We start from the raw sequence: 21,472 nt of genomic DNA, 5'->3' as shown, positions 1-21,472 counted from the left end.
CTTGCATTCTCAAATGATGCATGTCTCATATTTTTGAGTGCATCTGTGATGGCAGGATCAACATAGATTTTCCTTTCATCAAAGTCTGTGATGTACAGTCCTTTAAGTGAGGTTGTACGGCTGAGTGCAACATAGGCCATTCCAGGTTCAAAAACACACTTCAAGCATACAACTGCTGACTCCATTGTCATGCCTTGTACTTTGTGAGCTGTACATGCAAAGGCCAACTTCATTGGAAATTGCCTGCGAACAACTCCTTTTTAACTTGTGCATTCTTCACATTTCTCAATATATACCAGGTTGTCTGAGGATTCTTGTATTTTTCTGCGAAGTTTTTGCCCAGAATTTTGATTGTCCAGCGTAAGTCCAATGAGTTTCACAGTTTTTGATCCATCCTGTGTGGCTGTCACAATGTTTGTGATTGTTCCAAATGTCCCATTAACAAGCCCATCTTCAACATCCAAATTTCTAATAATCATAACACGCACTCCAGGTGCAGCTTGTATGTTATCAGGTAAATCTCTTTTGTTGCCTTTCATCATATCTGCCAGGAGGACCATCTCACCCGTTCGTGGGTCTTTTCTGTAGTCTTCGGCCTGAATATTTATGATATCAGAATGAAGAGCAGTTACAGTTGCTGAATTGTGTTTGTCGACCTCTTTGTTTGTAGCATAAATGTGTAATACATTAGATGGACAGTCTTTTATGTCATGGATAGCCTGTGTGAGCAAGGCTTTATCATTGGCTTCAAGAGAATCTGTTTTTTGCTTCACTCTTATCCTGTTCAGAACTTCAGCAAAAGAATGATCATCTTTCTGTCGCATGATTTCTGTCAGGTTGACCATGTGGAAATAGTCTTTCCAGAGATCAAGGACATTGTCCTCGTACACACAGAGTGGTTTGGCTTTTCCAAGGGGTGGCAGCTGGTAAAAGTCTCCTACTGCAAGGATAGACATCCCACCAAAAGGTTTCTTGTTTCATTTGATCTGCTGAAGTATCCAGTGGATGTAGGCAAAAAGCTCTTTAGAAACCATAGATATCTCATCAATGACCAGAATCTCTGCATTTGAAAGTGAAGCTCTCACTTCATCCAGTGCATTCCCCAGTCCCTGATAAGGCGGTTTTAAAGATTTTGGCAGCTTTAGCAGAGAGTGCAGTGTTTTCCCAGATATGTTAAAAGCTGCAGTGCCAGTAAATGCAGTCAGCAGTACTTCAGGGTAGGACATGTCTGCTTGGTCACGGAATCTGGGGAGTTGGTGCAAAATCTTCGTTGCCTCCTCATATATGCACTTAATAACATGTGATTTTCCACAGCCAGCTCCTCCAGAGACAAAATAAAAGAACTGCTCAGGACAGTGACCCCACACAAGTTTGAAACACCACTCACGCACTATGTAGAATATGGATGCTTGGGTTTCATTCAGACTTTGGTACATTTTTCTGACAAAGTCTGGGCTCAGCTTTGGTGCTATGATTGCTGGCATGGTTCCACTGCTGCCACCACTGACTTGGTAGTCAGGAACAATGTCCAGTTCATTTTCGTCAGTGTCATCTGTGGATTGTCGTTGGGCAACACAATCTAAACGATCTGCTTCAACCTCAGGTGCAAAGGTGTTCCATGCATTGATAAGTGGGCCTTGTTGCTCAATCTGTTCCAGTGCCCTTTCCATTGTTTTGCCATGGCTTTCATAACGCTTTTTGTTAAAGGTAACAATCAGCCGTACTGCAAAACCATGTTTTCGTCCACTTTTGTAGAACTGCTCAGATGTGGGGTATTTTGTGTTTTTAAGGTCATCATTTGATCGATGTGGAAAATAAAGTTTTAGTAGTCTGCTATAAAACTTTTCTGGCTGTTTCTTTTCTGAGAACCGAGGATATCTGATTATTGCAGGTTTCCCTATTGTTCTTTTTTGAATATAACCCATGTTATTCAAAAGAGGGATGGCATTTTTTGACTCTGTTTGACGGCTGTAGAGAATCCTGTACTCTGAAGCAAATTCAGCCAAACACATTCTTTCAAACTCAGGTGTTCTGGGTCTGTTTGCATATTTTTCTGGCAATCCGGACATCCACACATTTTCATCATCTGGTGCCATGCTTTGCAACCTGCTCATCGGGAGACTAATTTTCAGGGCATCATCATCAGTCTGTATGAACACCACACTGCGTGAACACTTTTTTAGTGGCAGGCTGCATGTCCTTGCCACTGATTCTTGGGCACTGACTTCTCTGTGTTTAGCATATGCCTGACAGATAATGATCTGTTTCATTTCATCTCTTTCATTGACACTGGACTTTTTTACCTCCTGGATGACTCCATTAAGAAATTGTGTCATCTCAAATTTGGGTTTAGAGACATAAGATATCATGTACATCAGGCAGCTGTAGTCATCAATCACATATTGGATGTCCATATTGGAATTCCAGGCCCTCAGCAGATCTGCATTGTACGCATTCACCCAGCAGTCATTAGGTTCACGCTTTAAGAGGATGACATGGCCATTGCTTAAATTGAAGACACAATCCAAGTACTGTTCATAAGTTAATTTGCATTTGTGAAGCAGCTCAGACAAGTCTTCAAACGAGGAATTTGGGTAACAGAGCAAATCTCTCAATGGCTGGAGTTTTTCATCTGGGCTTGGGAAAGTGATCATTGTTTGGTCTACGGGTAGTTTGGGGAACCCAAACCTACATGACACATTACCTTTTTTACAGGATCTGGAGTGATTTCTGCTGTGGACTTGAACCTCAGACACAATTTTGTGAAGTTCAGGATCGGCATTTTGGTCAGGCATCTTACATGTTATGTACTTGTCAATAAATTTGTACAGGTGGTCTTCAAGGTCGCTTCCAAATTTAGGTGCATCTTTGACCCAAACCAGTAAATGGATATGAGGGCTACCTCTGGCCTGAAACTCCACTCGATAAAAGTAATCTTCTACTTCACCGATGGGCTGTGCTGGGGACAGGATCAGTGTTGTCATTAGTGCATCGACTCTTTTTTCAAACAATCGCATCACAGTCACAGGGTTGCTTCGGAGAATTTCACACTTTGTGTTCCAGTCAAGTTGTGAAAAATCCACTTGTTCACCTTGTTGAGTTTTTATGACCTCAACAACCTCAGGCCATCTCATTTCAGCAGCTGAAAATGTCAGGAAAAAAGTTGGCTTTCCTAACTGTCTGACCATCTTTCAGTGCCTTTTCCCAATAGGCTGGAGTACCTCTCAGAGGTTTCATGAAGCGTGTTGCATCTTTGTTATTTATCAGTCTCTCCACTTTGTCTTTCTTTTGAAGCATTCTGTTACAAATTTTACGTCCATCCTTGGTGATTGCCTTACCTTTGCGCAATTGGATGGACATGCTGTTTGCAGCCATGTGTGTTTCTGTTACAAACTGTGCAAAGAATAGGTAGCCTTGGTCAGTTGCAAACCGTGTATCTGCAGAGAACAGCCGTGTATTAAAATACATGCTTGGGGACAATTTGACTTGTCTGGCTTCATCTAATGTGTTCTGTCCAGTTGGGAACTGCACAGGAAAGGCCATGGCTTCAAGTTTAGGAACAGAGAAGAAGCCAACAGGTCTATTTCCTTGGGCGGGTGCAATGCTAAATATTCCTTCACCATATGATAAAATTTCCTGCGCTATATCTGGTGGTTGCATACAGGTGTCTAGAACAAGACCAGGTCGAAGTTCTTCCTTTTCTTTCTCCATATCTTGTAAGGGCTCTCCATTTGACTGTTCAGGCTCCGTTAGTTCATTTACATCATGCCATGGCTCAAGCAGTCCAGCTGTTGTATCCTCAGTGGTTCTTCTTTCTGGTACAATTTGGTGGTCGAAGTTTCTGGGCAGTGCATCTTGAATATCTGCATCAGCAGTGTCATGTTCCATCTCGATTATCTGATTATTTGTGGGATCAGAAAAAGTAGCTTCATCATCAATAGATACATCTTTGTATTCTGAATGCATCTCTTTTAGCTTTGATAATCCTGCTAACACATTCTTCATGTTCACAGTGTAGAAGTGTTGGTATCCTTTGAATCTGATGTGCCTTTTCAGTTGTACCTGCAGGAGCTGGGCTTCATTGTTAGGTCTTGGAAGACAGTTTACTGTGGTTTCCACATCTGATGGTACACAAACAACAGCCCCATGTACGGCTCTTTGCTGTCCTTTTGGTAGTGCAATGATTTTGGCAAACTGAGGAATTTTAGCAATCAGATGTTGTTCTAGTACATTTAATTGACTCAGTTCAAGTGGAATGGGTGCTAGTGCTAAATTGTTTGCTACTGCGATGGATGGCATCTTGCCTCTTTGTAGGTGGTTGTCACAGTTGTAGCAAATCCACTCTGTTTTGGGAAAGTACATTTAGCTGAGCATTCCCTGTCACAAACATGGACAAATTTTCCTGTCAAGCAAGTGGCAACAATGTTACTATTAGTAACATACTTTGATCTTTTGCAGTGTTTAACTTGATTAGGAAACAGAGTTCTGTGGCACACAGTACAGACATGGGTGGGTCCTAACTGAATTGTTTCACGGAAAGCTAATGTGGCTGCTTGCATCACATTGTTCGCTACAAGCTGGGGCTGTGCTTCCAACTGTGGATCTTGCTGGAATTGTGTTACCAGTCGTCTGTATTTCTTCTTTATTCTCTGTGCCCAGAGCAGCTTTTTATGAATGGAGAAAATTGCAGTTGTGCTCATTTTGTTTCTCTGGTACTGGGCACAGTGCTGTATATGGTGCAGTCTGAATTGTGAGTCATTATGATACCTGGCATGAATTGATTTTTTTTTGTTTGTGCCTGTAGTTTGGATCAGATGCATATTTTGTTCTTATGTATGCCCTCTTCCTTTCTCTGACATCATCCTCTCTGTATTTCTCGCCCATGTATTTTTTCTGTCTGCTTCGAAAGTCAGCATCCTTGTTGTACCTTTGGACCAGATATTGCTTCTGTCTGGTTTGAAAGTCAGCATCCGTGTTGTACCTTTGGACCAGATATTGCTTCTGTCTGGTTTGAAAGTCAGCATCCGTGTTGTACCTTTGGACCAGATATTGCTTCTGTCTGGTTTGAAAGTCAGCATCCGTGTTGTACCTTTGGACCAGATATTGCTTCTGTCTGGTTTGAAAGTCAGCATCCTTGTTGTACCTTTGGACCAGATATTGCTTCTGTCTGCTTCGAAAGTCAGCATCCTTGTTGTACCTTTGGACCAGATATTGCTTCTGTCTGGTTTGAAAGTCAGCATCCGTGTTGTACCTTTGGACCAGATATTGCTTCTGTCTGGTTTGAAAGTCAGTATCCGTGTTGTACCTTTGGAGCACATATTGTTTCTGTTTGGTTTTAAAGCTGGCTTCCGTGTTGTACTTGTGAACCACATATTTTTTCTGCCTGATTTGAAAGTCGGGATCCGTAGTATATCTTCTGATAATGTAGTCTCTCTTCTTTTGTTGAAAATGAGGATCACTTTGGTACTTCTTCACCTTGTGGGCTTTTATTACTCCTTGAATTTGAGGATTTGCATAATAATTTTTGTTTGATAACAGTTTTTGTTTGTGGTAATGACAGTTTACAGCATATTGAGTTTTCAAAGTCTGTAATTTTTTCATTCAAAATTCATGACAACTCACATATCGTTCCTTTTCGTGTCTTCTTTGCCACTTCATCAGATGAAGATTTATCTTTAGGTTGTACATGCTGCCTCTGATTTGTTTGAGCTTGACGAATAGTTTTCTGACGTCGTCCTTTATTTGATTTGCACACATTCCTTGCTGTTTTAGGGGTTTTAACCATGAGTTTTTCTCTTTCATTATTAAGTTCAAGATTTTCTTGTTGTTCTTTCCTGATGTTGCTTGTTGGTTCGACAGATGTTTCAAGTTGATGTTCACATGAAGCCATTTTGTCTTGTGACGAGTTTGAAGTATTTTCTAACATTGTCATGTGGGTTTGGTCTGATTCTGGTTGAGGTACTTGCACAGTGGTATTTGCGATTTGTGGTTCATCATTTTGTGGCGATGATGCAGCAGTGGTTCCTGGTGTTGCCTGAGTTGACTGTCCAGGGTGTTCACTGTGACTGCCGACTCTTTGGAAAGAAACTGGCACAAACTCATATGTTGCATAATTGCCTTGATTTTGAAAAATGTCCTGCAGGTGGGTGCTGAGGTCATTCACATGAGTGAACGTGAACATTACTGCTGTTCCATTTGGCTGGGGTAAACCTGCTGCATTTCTTGAGTGTGAATCAAAGAATCCATACCTCCCAGATTTGTCACGGAAAACTGCAATGCACTGAGGTGACACCATGAGCAAAGCATAGTTCACATCTGTTGACAGACATACAAGGCGACTAGCAAGAGGCAACCACCACTTTTTTCTTTGAGGGCTGTTTTCTGCTGCTTTGAGGTATCCATATCTTATATTGTCCATTTTTACACTGTAGACACTGATGTCAGTATGAATTTGTTTGGGCAGTTCCTCTATGGTCAGATGATCCTGTGTATAACGCCTCTCCTGCAGAAGATTTGTTTTAACCCAACAGTAGAGGGCATCTCCCTGTTCAAGCACCTTATCAAGTCGGGCTGTGTTGAACTGGTATTCCTCATTAAGGTAGGCCAGGAATGTGAGGGCATTACATGTGCACTGATGATTCCGAGAGAATTCTGTGTACCTTTCATCACTTTGGCAATGAGTTGCACTGACACTCCAAAAGGGCTGAACTGTGTTGCTCTGTAGCTCCTCCATCAGTAGGTCTTCATTTGTGTAATGGAAAGGCTGATCAAGAAATGTAAAGGTGACACATATTATCGTTGAACATTTTATGATATGTGTTTCAAGGTTGAGCAATAAAATACATTTAAGTGTTGCTGCAATAATGTAGAGAAATGTTGTTTTTTTTTGTTTTTTTAAGTGGCAACGACATTCACCAGTGTGTGAATGACTGAACGTAGTGTAAAGCGCTTTGGGAGCCTTAGGGACTAAGTAAAGCGCTATAGAAATACAGGCCATTTACCATTTTTAATTATGTTAAAATATTTAAGCAACGTTCAGGCAAATTAATCCAAATTATATCACTCGTCAATCATAGTATAGCATAATCTGAAGATAAACAGCATCAGATAAGCCAGAAAGAGACAGGCAAAAAGAGAGCGACAGAAACAGAGTGAGACAGTGACAGAGAACGGATGACTAAAAATTAGTAAAGTAAAATTTAAAAATATTTAATGTATCTGTACTTTGCTTGAGTGCTATTTTTCTGACAACCTTTTACATTTTGAAACAAATATTTGTATTTATTATACACCAAAGATGACATGTATACCAATTGGTTATAGACTTGGGTGGGCATACCTTTTTAGGTGGAGAACTTGATGGTGTGTGGAAATCATCATTTGGCCAGAATCGTTTTGCTGGTAGACGTGAGTCTGAAATCTGATAAGAGGTTATGTACAGTTAGTTAAAATTATAAAACCTACTAACAGATTTGAAACAGAGCGTAACACTGGATACTTTAAAGAAAACATGAAACAGTAGTGGTTACTAAACTTACAAAGCAATAAAAAAAAATCCCAGCTGTTTGCATAACTACTAAGAGATTTGAAACTGAGTGTAACTTTAGAAACTTTAAAGAAAACATGGAACAGTAGTGGTTACGTAACTAACAAAAGCGATACAACAAAATTCTTGCTGTTTGCATAATGCTAACATGTAACATGTCTTTAACATTTAATGGTAATGTAACTGTCCACTGTAAATCCTTAATGGAGGAAAACTTTTTTAAATTTACCTTGCTGCCTGGAGGACATAAGGAGGTGAGTCTATTCTCCGTTTCCAAGGACAACCTGGCTGGTGCTGTCTGCTAACCCAGGAAAAACGGTATAGAATGTTAAGACATTAAGTGACCTGACACATTAATTTCACTTTAAAATGCAATGCATGGCATGAACTGTTATGCCAGTTGGGTAACATTACAAGATAGAAATGGTCAACTGTATGGGTAAGTGTTATAAAAATATATTGTATGTGCTCCCTACCACATCAGAATTACCTGTTCAGAGCTATAAAAAACACTTTTGTCATATTTGTCTTATGTTTTGGATAGAAATTACACAAAATTGAGTTAGCAAACATGCTTTAAGTGAAAGACTACATATCAACCGTGGTTATTAGACACCAAAGATCAGATATATACAGACTGGATATACACATGGGTGGGCATACCTTTTTAGGTGGAGAATTTGATGGCGTGTGGAAATCATTTCCCCAGGATCGTTTTGCTAGTGGACGTGTGTCTGAAATCTGATAAGAGGTTGTGTACAGTTAGTCAAAATTATAAAACCTACTAACACATTTGAAACAGACTGTAACATTGGATACTTTTTTTTTTTTTTTGTCTGTCCCATTTGGTTCTTTAGCCGTCAGAATTGTTGTCTAAAGACCAACAAGGATACCAAATGGATTTACTTTGCCAAATGGATCATCACGGCCTTGCCGTTTTGGTCCATTTGATCGACCTTTGTTGTTATTATTTATTTTATTTTATTTTATTTTCAGTTGTTACAGACGGGACAGACGGGACAGACTGGGGGATAGGAAAGGGAGAAAGAAAGATGAAGGAAAAGAAAAGCAGAAGGGAAGAGGGACAGTGAGAAAGGGCACTTAAAAAGAGAAAGAAAAAAAAATCTCCTGGATCACCTGTTGAGAGAAAAAGAAGAGAAAACAAGCAAAAAAAACCCCAAAGCAACATACTAAACACAACACCATCCCGTTAATCTAGCTAAGTGTGAACAGCAGTAAATACTAAATATTGAATGTTGTTGTGCAGCACGCAGGACAGACAGCACACAATGTGCTTTGAAGTAGCAGCCAAGAAAGGTGTAGTTTATGTCTACGAACAGTGAACACCCGTGTGCACACCTGTGTGGATCAGCGCGCTTGTATACAAAAGGTTTCTCCATGTAACGGTCTGCTAGAGGATGTAGAGGGTCATAGCCCCGTCCCCCAGGGCATGAAGCAGGCATGTAGGAGATCCAGGATCCAGATATCCAGAGGCCCCAGAGTGCAAGAGCCCAAGGAGGACCACCGGAGGGGCATCCGTGCCACCCTCCTGGGAAGAGCTGAGGAGAGCCCCAGACGAGGGGTCACCCAGTAGCCACAGAGCAGAAGCCAGAGGGGGCTGCACCGACGTGCCCGCCGGCCCTGCCGGCAGCCAGCTGTGCCAGAGTGAACCGAGCCGCAGGCCCAGATGCCGGAGGCCCGAGGGCCCCCCACGCCCCGGAAGAGGCCTGACCGAGCAACAGGCGCCAGGCCCCGCCAAGTAGCCACCGGGAGTGAGCTGGTACATACCTGAGCGCCCAGCCCCGGACACCAAGAACCACCAACGCACCGACCTCTGAGGGCATCAGTTACCGGCAGGGAGTGTGGTGAGGAGAGATAGGCCTCCACACTTTGGAGGGCCTGGGAGTTCCCAGAGAGGTGGAGTCTAAGACCCGACCTGACATATAGACACAGACAAACAGGCACACACAGACACAAACATGCATTCCCACCCTCATGCACACATATACAAACACTCAGCACTCACCCAACGTAAGGATAGACATAAATGGACACTGTACACACAATTACACTCCCCAAACATACTCTATACCCCGGGTCCAGGTACCCTCGCCCCCAGAGGGTGAAAAAGGCACCTAGACCCAAGAGATGTTACCCTTTTCCCCGGGGTGGAGGCAAGCAGACCGCCCCAGGCTCCGCAGCAGCAGGGAGGCCAATCGGACAGCCAACACCTCCTCCCAGCCCCCCTGCCCCGATGGCCAGCAGAGAACGGGGGTGTGTGAAGACCCCATACCTCCCTCCTCCCGCTCATGTGTAGTGTTGCTGCGTGTTGTTCTAAAGTGCATTTAAAACAAGGGAGGGCATGGTGCTGCTGCCAGAGAGCAGCAGGTGTTAGCACGGCCCCTCCCGAGAACCCTCAATGTCTACATGGATTTAAAATTGAGAGGTGGGCACCGGCGCCAGAGGTAGGGTTGAATACACAGACCGTCCACTGGACGCCGTTGGCGTGGTCACCCTCAAGGCCCTATATATATATATATGTGTGTGTTATGAGAGTGTGAGTAATGTGGATGTCTAAGTTGTGGAATAAAATTGAGGCACAGGTGGCCAGAGGGGGACAGAGGGGGGGGAATGCCTCCCCTGCACCCTGGTGACACACCCGCACCCCAAGGCCCTACCTGTGTGGGTGAGTGTGGTGGAGCGGGAAGAGGGAGGCAGCCGGGGATGGGGAGGAAAAGAAGGGAGGGGCAAGATGCCCCTCCCTAGGGCCAGCTCCCCCGCTGACCCCAGTAGGCACCCCCGTCCTTTGCCACCCACCAAGGCAAGGGAGCCCAGGCCCATCCAGACTGGGGCCTACGGCAGTAGCACCGCCAAGCCCCACAGGACCCGGGGCAGCCCACCCGACCCCACCGCAGAGGAAACTGTACCCACCCCAACATTCAATCATCTCCCAGACTACACAAGACAATAGACACCCAGGTTAAGTTTATTCTCCACCTCTCCTATGTCTCTCCCCCACCTGCAGAGTGGACTCCTGCAAGGATGGAACAACCTCCCTGCCAGTTGAAGAGCCCCCCAGTTAGGCCGATGCACCAGAGGCCCCCTGCGCCAGGGCTGAGCCCCCGTGCACCCACCCGCCCACAACGTCGGCGACACACCAACGAGGACCAAAGCTCCCAAGGCCCAGCCAGAGCCCCAGCACGGAGGCGAAGCACCCCCGAACCCCAAGCCCCCACGCCTGCCCCAGATCCACTCAGGGGCAGCCAGACTACCAGGCCAGTAACCTACGTCCGCCAGCACAGACCATCCCCCAGCCCCGCTGCATGCAGCCACGAGGAGAACACCCTCTAAGAGCGACCAGAGCCACTAACCAGGTTATGACCAGAACCCCCGGGTTAAGCCCTCCAGGGATAACATTGGATACCTTAAAGAAAACATGAAACAGTAGTGGTTACTAAACTTACAAAGCAATAAAAAAATCCCTGCTGTTTGCATAATCCTGACATGCAACCATGAATATGTCTATAACATTTAGTTGTAGTGTAATTGTCTCCTGTAAATTCTTAATGGAGGAATATTTTTTTGATATTTACCTTGATACCTGGGGAACATAAGGAGGTGGGTCTATTCTGTGTTTCCAAGGATAACCTGGCTGGTGCTGTCTGCTAACCCAGGAAAAAGGGTATACAATGTTAAGACATTAAGTGACCTGACACATTTATTTCATTTAAATGCCCTGCATACCATGCACTGTTATGCCAGTTGTGTGACATTATAACACAAAAATCCTCAACTGTATGGGTAGGTGTTCTATACTGTCTCAAAAGTGTTTCGAAAACTGTTCGACTGTCTGTGATCACTACCATATCAACATTACCTGGTCAGATGGAAAACTACTGACTGCCTCATCTTGGTTGTGGCCAGTGAGCATTGGCACAGCAGGATCGACCAGGTCAAGTGGTTTCCAGCGCTTCTTTTGTGCCTCGGATCTTGGGCGATCGTGGGCGACCGTGGCTCAAGAGTTGGGTGTTCGTCTTGTAATCGGTAAGGTTGCCTGTCGTTGTGTCCTTGGGCAAGACACTTCACCTACCGCCTACTGGTGATGGCCAGAGGGGCCGATGGCGCGATATGGCAGCCTCGCCTCTGTCAGTCTGCCCCAGGGCAGCTGTGGCTACAACTGTAGCTTGCCTTCACCAGTGTATGAATGTGAGAGTGAATGAATAGTGGCATTGTAAAGCGCTTTGAGGGGTCCCGAAAAGCGCTATATAAATGCAATCCATTATTATTATTATTATTTTATTTTTTCTCGGCATCTGGTAGAATGTCAGCATAAAAACAGAATATTAATTGTTGGCATTTCAAGCATGTGATCAGACCCAGCTTTCATTATAAGTCAAGCATAATAACCAGGTAGCTGCAGTGGTAGCTAAAAGAGTTTACACTGAAGTAAGTGGACAAACAGTAAACGAATCAAAAATTCTGATGTATACTAGCAATTTGTTATTTTAACCCTCTGGTACATTGATAGACAAGATGATTACAAGAAGAAAAAAATAATCTCTCTTTTCTTTAAATAGACATGTTGATAGTGCTACTACCCGGTCTTAAGGCTTTGTTAATTAAAGTTCCATAACAGTTTGTATATTGTAATTGGGAAAGTAATTACCTTGCAAAGCTGGGAGGCAGTCTTGTTGCTGGGGCTCTGGTAGAATGCCAGCAGCAAGCAAACCCAGATGTTCACAGCTCACAGTTAACACCTCAAACTTTTCAAACAAATCTTACAAGAACAATTGGCAAAGTGAGTTGCTTGCAAACCCAGGAGGTGGTCTTGTTGCCCACAACAGTTTTGTTATAGAGTTACTGGGAAATTGGGTACCTTGCAAGGCTGACAGGCAGTCTTGTTGCTGGGGCTCTGGCAGAATGCCAGCAGCAAGCAGACCCAGATGTTCACAGCTCCTACTTAACACCTTAAACTTTTCAAACAAATCTCACAAGAACAATTAGCAAACTGATTGGCTTGCAAAGCTGGAATGTAGCCTTGTACTGTCTGGTTTAACTTTCCTAGTGAGAGACAAAGAGGCTGCTCCAACGGAACTTTATTGTTTGGAAGGGAGTAAAAACACTGTACCATCGAGTCTTAAAAGTTTTAATTAAAGTGGCATCCAGCGCTAAACACAGATCTATTTTCTAGATATCAGCTGAAGAAACACATAGGAAATTTAAAGGGGGGGGGAGGGGGGGGGGGGCTTACCTTGGCTGAAGCAAGAGTTGAGGTATCAAATATGTCTGTGAAGGTTCTCAGTCATCCAGGTCATCGTAGTCAAAGGAGCTTGCAAAGAAAAGCGTCTGGACTTCTTTAAGTTGCTTGAAGATGTTTCACCTCTCATCCGAGAAGCTTCTTCAGTTCTAAGGTCAAATGGCCGAGAGTCCCAGATTTAAACCCAGTGGGAGTATCCCCCTAAAGAGGGACAAAGGAACCCCTGGTGATCCTCTAATCACCTGAGCCAAGGTGTGAAAGCGGGTGTGGGTCCCAATCAGCCAGGGTTTCGGGTGAGCTCATTGTGAAACCTGGCCCCACCGTGTCATGCAAATTCCTGAGGTCAGATGGCCCAGGATGTGAGTGGGCATTAAGGCGTCTGGGGAGGGAACTCAAAACTGGATTATAGATGGCAGACAGTTGGTGTCGTAAACCACCGCCTCTGTTCAAAGATGGTCACTCACAGTGGACATAGATGGCCTCTTTCACTCCTCTTTCAAACCATCTGTCCTCTCTGTCCAAAATGTGAACATTGGCATCCTCGAAAGAGTGACCTTTATCCTTAAGATGCAGATGGACTGCTGAGTCTTGTCCTGTGGAGGTGGCTCTTCTATGTTGTGCCATGCGCTTGTGAAGTGGCTGTTTGGTCTCTCCAATGTAGAGGTCTGGGCATTCCTCGCTGCACTGTACAGCATACACCACGTTGTTAAGTCTGTGTTTTGGAGTTTTGTCTTTCGGGTGAACCAGTTTCTGTCTGAGTGTGTTGCTGGGTCTGAAGTACACTGGGATGTCGTGCTTGGAGAAAACTCTCCTGAGTTTCTCTGATACACCGGCTACATAGGGGATGACAACGTTGTTGCGTCTGTCTTTCTTATCCTCCCTCCCAGTGCCATTACTTGAGTGTCTAATAATTTTGGAAGAGTTATGTTGTCAAGAAACTGATCAATTTCATATTTAGATGAGTTTATTTGTGGTGAATATAAAGTTTCATAGAAATCCCTAAAAATTCTGTTTATTCTTTCAGGGTCATATGTTGTGTTCCCAGATAAATCTTTAACAGCACATACAGTTGTTTTTTTAAAATTATTTTTAACTGGTTAGCTAGAAATCGACCAACCATAGCCGCATTAATACCAGTTAGCACGCATCGCCCCGTGCGTGGGGCTGCACGGCGCTATTGCGTTAACAAGCTAACCGAGTGTGCAGCCCCACGCATGGGGCGATCCGCGCTAACTCGCTAATGGAGATTTGCCGCATCAATGCGGTTATGGCGTTAATGTCATTTTAACGAGATTAATGCTGACAGCACTAATGATTTCAATAAATTCTAGCTTTGTTTTGGGTATTTTGTTCAGTATTTCCTGATCTTGGTCGGAGACGTAGGAGGAGCGTAGGAAGCGTGGGAAGCCCGGGAGCAGCGAGCACTGGGAGTGCAGACACACGGAAGCGGAGAGCATGAGGCAGTTGGGAAGAAGACGTGGCACGAGAGTTAATGAACTGTTTACAACACTGTAAATAAACGCACTGATCATCATTAAGAGTCCTGCATCTGGGTCCTCATTCCCACATCCCCACGGTTGGCCAGCGCTAACCGTGACAAAGAAAGAATATTCCTTACTGTTGGGGTGAAGGGAGCGCCAAAGTCGCTCATATACAGTTTGATTAAATTTGTGGACTGCACCGACTTCCTGCTGTGTTGAGCCTCTCCAATTCTTCATTTAGTCCAAAGATGAGGTCGAGTGAGTAATTTAGGTGTTCAGAGAGTGCAGTGGGAGAATGAGGCGTCATCAACATTTGGGCCATATTCACTTACAATACATAGCTTCTTGTTAAGTACAGATCATTTAATTATGAATCTAATCTCTTGATCTATGAGTGTGTACTGAGTACTTTCAAATTAATATTTTTATGTACATTGCTAACCCCTTTGTAGCTCACTACATACATAGCAGGCTGAGAACACGTTAGGAAAGCTATGACGGGTCTGTGGGTGACAGGGGATTTCTTTAAATCACCCTGCCGTTCTTTCTTTAACCAAGACTCCTGAGGTAGAAAGCACAAACACACTGCAGTTTCTTTTACTCGCGAGGACGGTCACAGAAGCGCTCACACAGGAGACACTCATGGACTCGCGCTTTGTCACCGTCTGCGTTCTTTATTTATACAAGATTGTTCTGTGTGTATGTGTGTGTGTGTACAAAGATAACAACATTATTCTCAGAACTCAGAGCTGAGGTTCCCCTTTTCTAAATCTGTATGTTCTAGAATAAAAAGAGGAAGCTGTAAGTTGTTTATCACAGAAGAGTTCATGTCAAAAGTTATTAGGTGAAAAGTCACGTAGACATGTGCTTCACTGATAAACATAAAGAATACATTTCATGTAACTGATCAAAACATAATTTTCTTCTGACATCCGGCCCTGTTTATCAGCTAAATGAAATGTACAATAAGTAACTACTTGTCTTTCACATTCTCAGTTAGTACATCATTTGTTACACTTCATCTTCATGATCTTCATTGATTTCAGTACATCTGCGTATGCTGTGAATGATAAACTCATCATCTGTGAAATTACAGCTTTTAAACAAGAAATAACTCAAATAGAGAAAACAAAATAAAATCAGGAAAAGTCCAACGACAATCAACGGTCTCTTTAGCATCTGAAGCCATGTTTGAAGAATATACATTATCTGGTATGTAGGTGCAGCATGTGGTGTTGAACAAAATGCACAATCCTCGTTTCTCAGCCAGGATCATGTGCAGTGCTACACAATGTTGCATTACAGCAATTCTGAGAGCGTCTATTTCTTGATTTTGTCCCTCGTTGACCTTCCAGGATGCTTTGAGGAACAAGCCGAATCCATAGTCCATTATCTCACTTCTGAGAGCATGTTTTCCAACTCCTGCCCACAGGAAAAGTGAGTTGAGTATCTTTTATCCAGTTGTCTAGAGTTTGAATTCTTCAGGTACGTCGGTTCCTCAGATTGAGTCATGTGGTCTGACTGTTGAAGTTGAGCGTTTCTTCCTGGATGAGGATGATGATGATGTTGTTTTTACAAAAGTCATTCTGAAGGTGTGATCGGAGATCAGAATTAGTGCACCTGTCCCAGGGTGTTTCCCATATATGGTTGTGTTACTGTGCTCGGCATGTGCGAGCAGACGTAACAGTCTTTCTCTGTGGTTTTGTTAAACACATATCTGTATCAGGCATTTTTCATCCAAAGATGGATGTGATCTTGTGTCATGTCCATTAGGTGTAAGTTGTCGTACGTCCATCTTCTCTTTCTGCCTCGTGGTTCAGCTGCTATTGACATTGGCTAGGGTCCTGTAAGGGTGAGCTTTGTAGTCAAGGTAACCAGCAGGGTCCCCCTTTCCATTATTGCTCATAGGTCCATCACACCTACACCTGGCTGCCTAAAGTTGATCGGATAGAGATTGGAGTGCGGGCTTACCCTACGGGGGCCCAAAAACGCACTTACCACCCTCAGCCCCGAAACAACCAAGCGTAGGCGCTTCCTCCTTGGTGTCGGGGCTTCCCGGGACCTCAACCTTTTTGCAGTGGCTCTGATGTATCCAGGAGGGTCTCTCTGCAATTTTACAGGCTGTGGGTGTTGTCAGTAACACTTGGTATGGACCCTCCCAGCGAGGCATACTCCAATTTTTCCTCTGGAGCACCCGTAATAGGATCCAATCACCTGGTTTCAACCTGCAAGAGACTGGAGAAGATTCATACGGCAGTTTATTGTTCAAAACAATATCCTTATTTTCTAGTAGTTTTGCCATCCATTCTGCTAGAGTTGTCTCTCTGACAGATTTTTCTAAGGGTTCACTTGTCACTGGGAGTGGAAAAGGTCTCCCATCAACAACCTCAAATGATGTCAGTTTTTGAGAGCCTTGTATTAATTTCATCCACATTTTACTAGGCCTATGCACTCAGGCCATTCAGGCCAGAATGATTGCATAAACATTTTCCAACTGATATTGCATCTGCTTTTTTCACTTAATAAATCTCTGGCCATTTTGAGAATACGTCTATAATCACTAGAGTATAAAAGTGTGTATTAAGGACCTGGACTACCCCCCCGAGGACACATGGGTCACCCCATGTGTCACTAATGCTGCTGTTCTGCACAGGGACTTGGGGAGTATCGGTTTACCTTCACAAGTCATGAGATCATTTTCTAGCTGCGCTCCACACTTTAACCATTTCTTTTTTCCTGTAGTTGGTGCGGCTATTTGTTCATCTTTAAGTACATCAAGTGGTATTTGCATAGAGGATGCAGACATTAATGTGTCTACAGATTGTTGTGAGGCTAACTTAGCTGCTTGATCTGCAAAGTTGTTACCTTTAGTTATTTTTGATTCATCTTTCTGATGTGCAGCACATTTACATAATGCTAACTGTTTTGGCAATGTAATCACTCCTAATATTGTTTTCAGAAGATTTGCATGCTGTACTGGATGTCCAGTAGATGTAATCACTCCTCTGTTCTGCCAAATTTTTCAAAGTAACGCTGCTGAAAAAACATACTGACTGTCAGTATATATATTTATATCTTGGCCTGCGTGTGTGAGAATGTCAACAGTTTCGCTTCCGCAACTCTGTCTGTTGTAGTTACTGCATAGCCGATGGCTACTTTTAGACGCTGAGTCGTCTACAAAACGTCAGTGGAACCAGCTTGTGGTGTACAGTGAATTTCAGCTCGCGGCTTTGTCTCCTCATCTAGTTTTGTTACACAGCAGTGTAGATGACCTTCTTCGGGTGAGGCCAAAGGTGTGCTCGGGTTCAACTGACATCATTTATCAATTCTAATCTGTGATTGCGACAATAAGATTCCATCATTTTAGAGTTGTCTCACATGTGTGAGGTAAGACAAATTGGCTTAGATTAAAATTAAAGTCACTAAGTAAACTATATTCATCTGTAATGCTAGTTTCAAGTTACTAAAAGCTTCTTCTGTTTTATTTCTTTTTAGGTGCAAGACTACATTTTGACTTAAGGCATTTAGGTCATTTCTATTTTCTCAAAGAACTCACACATCTCACATATTTCAAACTGCTAAGTTAGGATTTGTTTTTGTTTTGTTTTTTTTTCTTTGCCTTTTTTTAAAAACTTCTTATTGTGAACGCTTCCCACAAGGTTCCATTCTTCCTATAGCAGCTTCATATACATCATGCACCAGGCTTCTAATCTCTATGTGGATGCATTGCTCACAGCTTTAAAACTAGACATTAGTAAATCATATGCCTAATCATTATGTGTCACTGTGATCCACAAGTATGATCACAAATTTGTTTTTCAAACCAACAAAACAAACAAACAAACAAACAAAAACAAATTGCTTTACACACATGAGTCAGGACACAAAAGAAAAAGAAAAAGCTGCTGTCAGAAACAAAGCAGAAGTGTGAGGAAAAAACTGATCTCACAGGCAGCCACATATGTGAGCTTTTAATATCATTCAGCTTCTGCTCTGAAAAACAAATAAAATAAAAAAAACTTGCTGTGTAGCTTGCTCATCAGCTTAGTAGTGTCCACATATTTAATTCAGCTTCTCAAACCTGTAGCTTCAGCTGTTGTATACAGGGTTTGGCTTATTAGTTGTTAGTACAGGTTTGCTCTCCATCTCAACAAAGTCTCATCTAGGATGACAGGTTTATAAGCAGGTCAAGTGTCTCTATGCACTTAGGTATTTTCCTTATTTTCTTCATCTCATATATCATTGTACTGAGTTTGAGCAAACCTTAAGCTTGAATCAGACTACTTTTAACAATTATCCACCTCACATCATAAATGACTTCTTATTAACTTCTTATTAATAGTATGTCATTATTAATGTTATTATTGTTTTGTTTTTCCTTTTTATAACAGCAATAGTATATTACAATATTTATTAGTATATTACAATATACTACTATACTACTAATAGTTAGTTTATCATTTTATATTTTATTATGTATCCATTGAGGGCTGGGGGTGATCTGCAGCTTCACCCCCTCCCAAGCTGGAGACATCTACCTTTTCACACACTTTCCTTGGCTGAACAATGACGCAGCCTTAATATACCTTATGCATCTCTCTATTTTATTTAATATGTTTTCGTGTGAATTATCTGCTTACATTCATTCTTTTCATTCTGGGCATGGTTGTCTACCCAATTTTATTTCACTTGTTAATACCAATTTACAGGTTGTTATCCTTCCTATTATTAGTTTGAATACGTTAAAGATAAACTCTAATTTAATTTAACCGTTTGTTTATTACACCTATTTCTCTTGTATTTATATGTATTCAGTTGGGTCTGTATCCAGCCCTTTTTAAACTTTGATCTCTAATCTTTTATATGACGAGGGATTATTATGTTCTTCCCAGTCTGAACTGCTTCTTTGTCTCTTACAGTCACGTACAAAATGTCCCTCTTTTCCACAAAGAAAACAATAAAAACAAGAAACAATGGAAGAAGTTCAGCAACGTATTGTGCTGTAAAATCAACTTACTTCCAAAACACATACACAAAACACATATACATACACACAGATAGACATTTGCGCGCTAATTTGTCACGAAGTATTTCACGGCCACTTCTAAAACCACTCTAAACACAGTTCCTTGTGGCGAACTTAAACCTTATTTGTCACGAGGTATTTGACGGCTACCTCTAAAACCAATCTAAACTTAGTTCCTTCCGGCGAACTCAACCTATTTCACGTGTTTATTTCTTTTAACCCTTGCGGCGGGTTAGACCTACTTAGACCCTTGCGGCGGGTTAGACCTACTTAGACCCTTGCGGCGGGTTAGACCTGTTGCGCAAAACTTAGACCATTGCGGCGGGTTAGATCTTCATTCAGTGTTTTCTCACCCTCAGTCGTCTTTTGCTGGTTGTTCAGGTCATCTGGATCCCAGCGTCGTGGACCAGGACCGGCCTGGATGCGAATTTACGCCCAGGACTCTCACCTCTACCTGGAGAGGGCTGTCGACAGACTTCGGTTCTGGCTTTCCCACGACGTCAGGATGCAGCAATCAGACCTTATTGGAGTCACAGAAACATGTCTGTTGTTTCCATCGCTAGGCTCGAAGGACCAATTTAAATGACAGGGGATTTCTTTAAATCACCCTGCCGTTCTTTCTTTAACCAAGACTCCTGAGGTAGAAAGCACAAACACACTGCAGTTTCTTTTACTCGCGAGGACGGTCACAGAAGCGCTCACACAGGAGACACTCATGGACTCGCGCTTTGTCACCGTCTGCGCTCTTTATTTATACAAGATTGTTCTGTGTGTATGTGTGTGTGTGTACAAAGATAACAACATTATTCTCAGAACTCAGAGCTGAGGTTCCCCTTTTCTAAATCTGTATGTTCTAGAATAAAAAGAGGAAGCTGTAAGTTGTTTATCACAGAAGAGTTCATGTCAAAAGTTATTAGGTGAAAAGTCACGTAGACATGCGCTTCACTGATAAACATAAAGAATACATTTCATGTAACTGATCAAAACATAATTTTCTTCTGACAGTAGGTCATGGTCTCGGTCATATCACCCAGTGTTTGGAGTTTCTTGAGTCCTTTGTCATGTTGTGTTACTATTTGTGTTTTAGGTCCACAGTTTATTCAGTTTATTTCCCCTCATGTCTTTGCCTCTATGTCTCGTGTTCCTCTGTTTCCTGTTTTATTGTGAAGGTCTCATGTTTCCGTGTTTGTTCCTCGTTGTCCGTCTCTGTACTCATGTCAGCGTCTCCCTCATAGTTGTGTGCATTTCCCAGTGTTCCCAGTTATGTTCCCAGTATCGTTTTGCATCCCTTTTTCCATTCTGAGCAGCAAAGCTGTATTTTGAGTTCATGTTTCAGTGTATGAGTCTGCGTTTGGGTCCTCTCTGTCCTGCCTGCACACAGCCGTTATGTGTCTGTTGTAATACAACGTCTGCCTGTAGTTTTTCACGCTGGTTAAATATATTTCTGTGCATTTTTAATGTGGCAACGGCCTCGGACTTCAAAACTGGAATTCACAGACTAATGAATAACATCACATTTCATCTTTACAGTCTGTGCAAAGTGAGGGACATACCTGCTTCCTGATGATGCTCCCTTTGGCTCGTAGCACTGCTGGCGGACCGTCCTGGAGCGGTGACACCGTTGGCGCTGAAGGTCATGTGACAGCCTTCAAACCCAAAGACACATGATTTTCTTTTACACAGGCTGGAATACAATAAAACAAAAAGACACACAAATGAATAATCACACTAATTTTTCTTTGTAGTATGGAAATAAAATAAGGTGGAATAAAATCATTACTTTTGCTCTGTGGGTCCGAGTAGTGTAGTCAGTGTTTCAGGAACGCTGAAGAATCCCAGGATGGGAAGCATGGCAGCATCGTCCTGTGTTATGTATCATGGTATTAAACCTGCTTTTTACCAACAGAGGGGGAAATCCTTTCAGGTGAACTACTGTGAACCTGTTTTTACTTCTGTGCTCACATTTGGAAGTGAAACGTAATGTTTAAAGACCTCAGCAAAGAATATTTAATCCACAACTTGTCTAATAGACACCAGTTTACTGAGCTTGAAGTCTTAAACTTATCAAATAAATAAACCATGAGATTTCAGGCTGATGGTGATGTTTGTGTTTCCATCTTTCTTCACAATAAAAAATGACCTGTGATAAAATCTTTGAGCAT

General features: G+C 42.7%; 1 protein-coding gene across 2 annotated transcripts in view; it reads left to right on the top strand.

The window, feature by feature from the left end:
* The window catches only part of rpp25l (ribonuclease P/MRP 25 subunit-like), a 110,609-nt gene that overhangs the window by 19,685 nt on the left and 69,452 nt on the right, over positions 1-21,472 (top strand). The gene's annotated exons all lie outside the window — the stretch shown is intronic.

Source organism: Pelmatolapia mariae, linkage group LG10_11 (genome assembly GCF_036321145.2).
Source record: "Pelmatolapia mariae isolate MD_Pm_ZW linkage group LG10_11, Pm_UMD_F_2, whole genome shotgun sequence".
Taxonomy (NCBI): domain Eukaryota; kingdom Metazoa; phylum Chordata; class Actinopteri; order Cichliformes; family Cichlidae; genus Pelmatolapia; species Pelmatolapia mariae.
The sequence above is the reverse complement of the archived record's forward strand: the minus strand, read 5'-3'. Positions and strand labels throughout refer to the sequence as shown.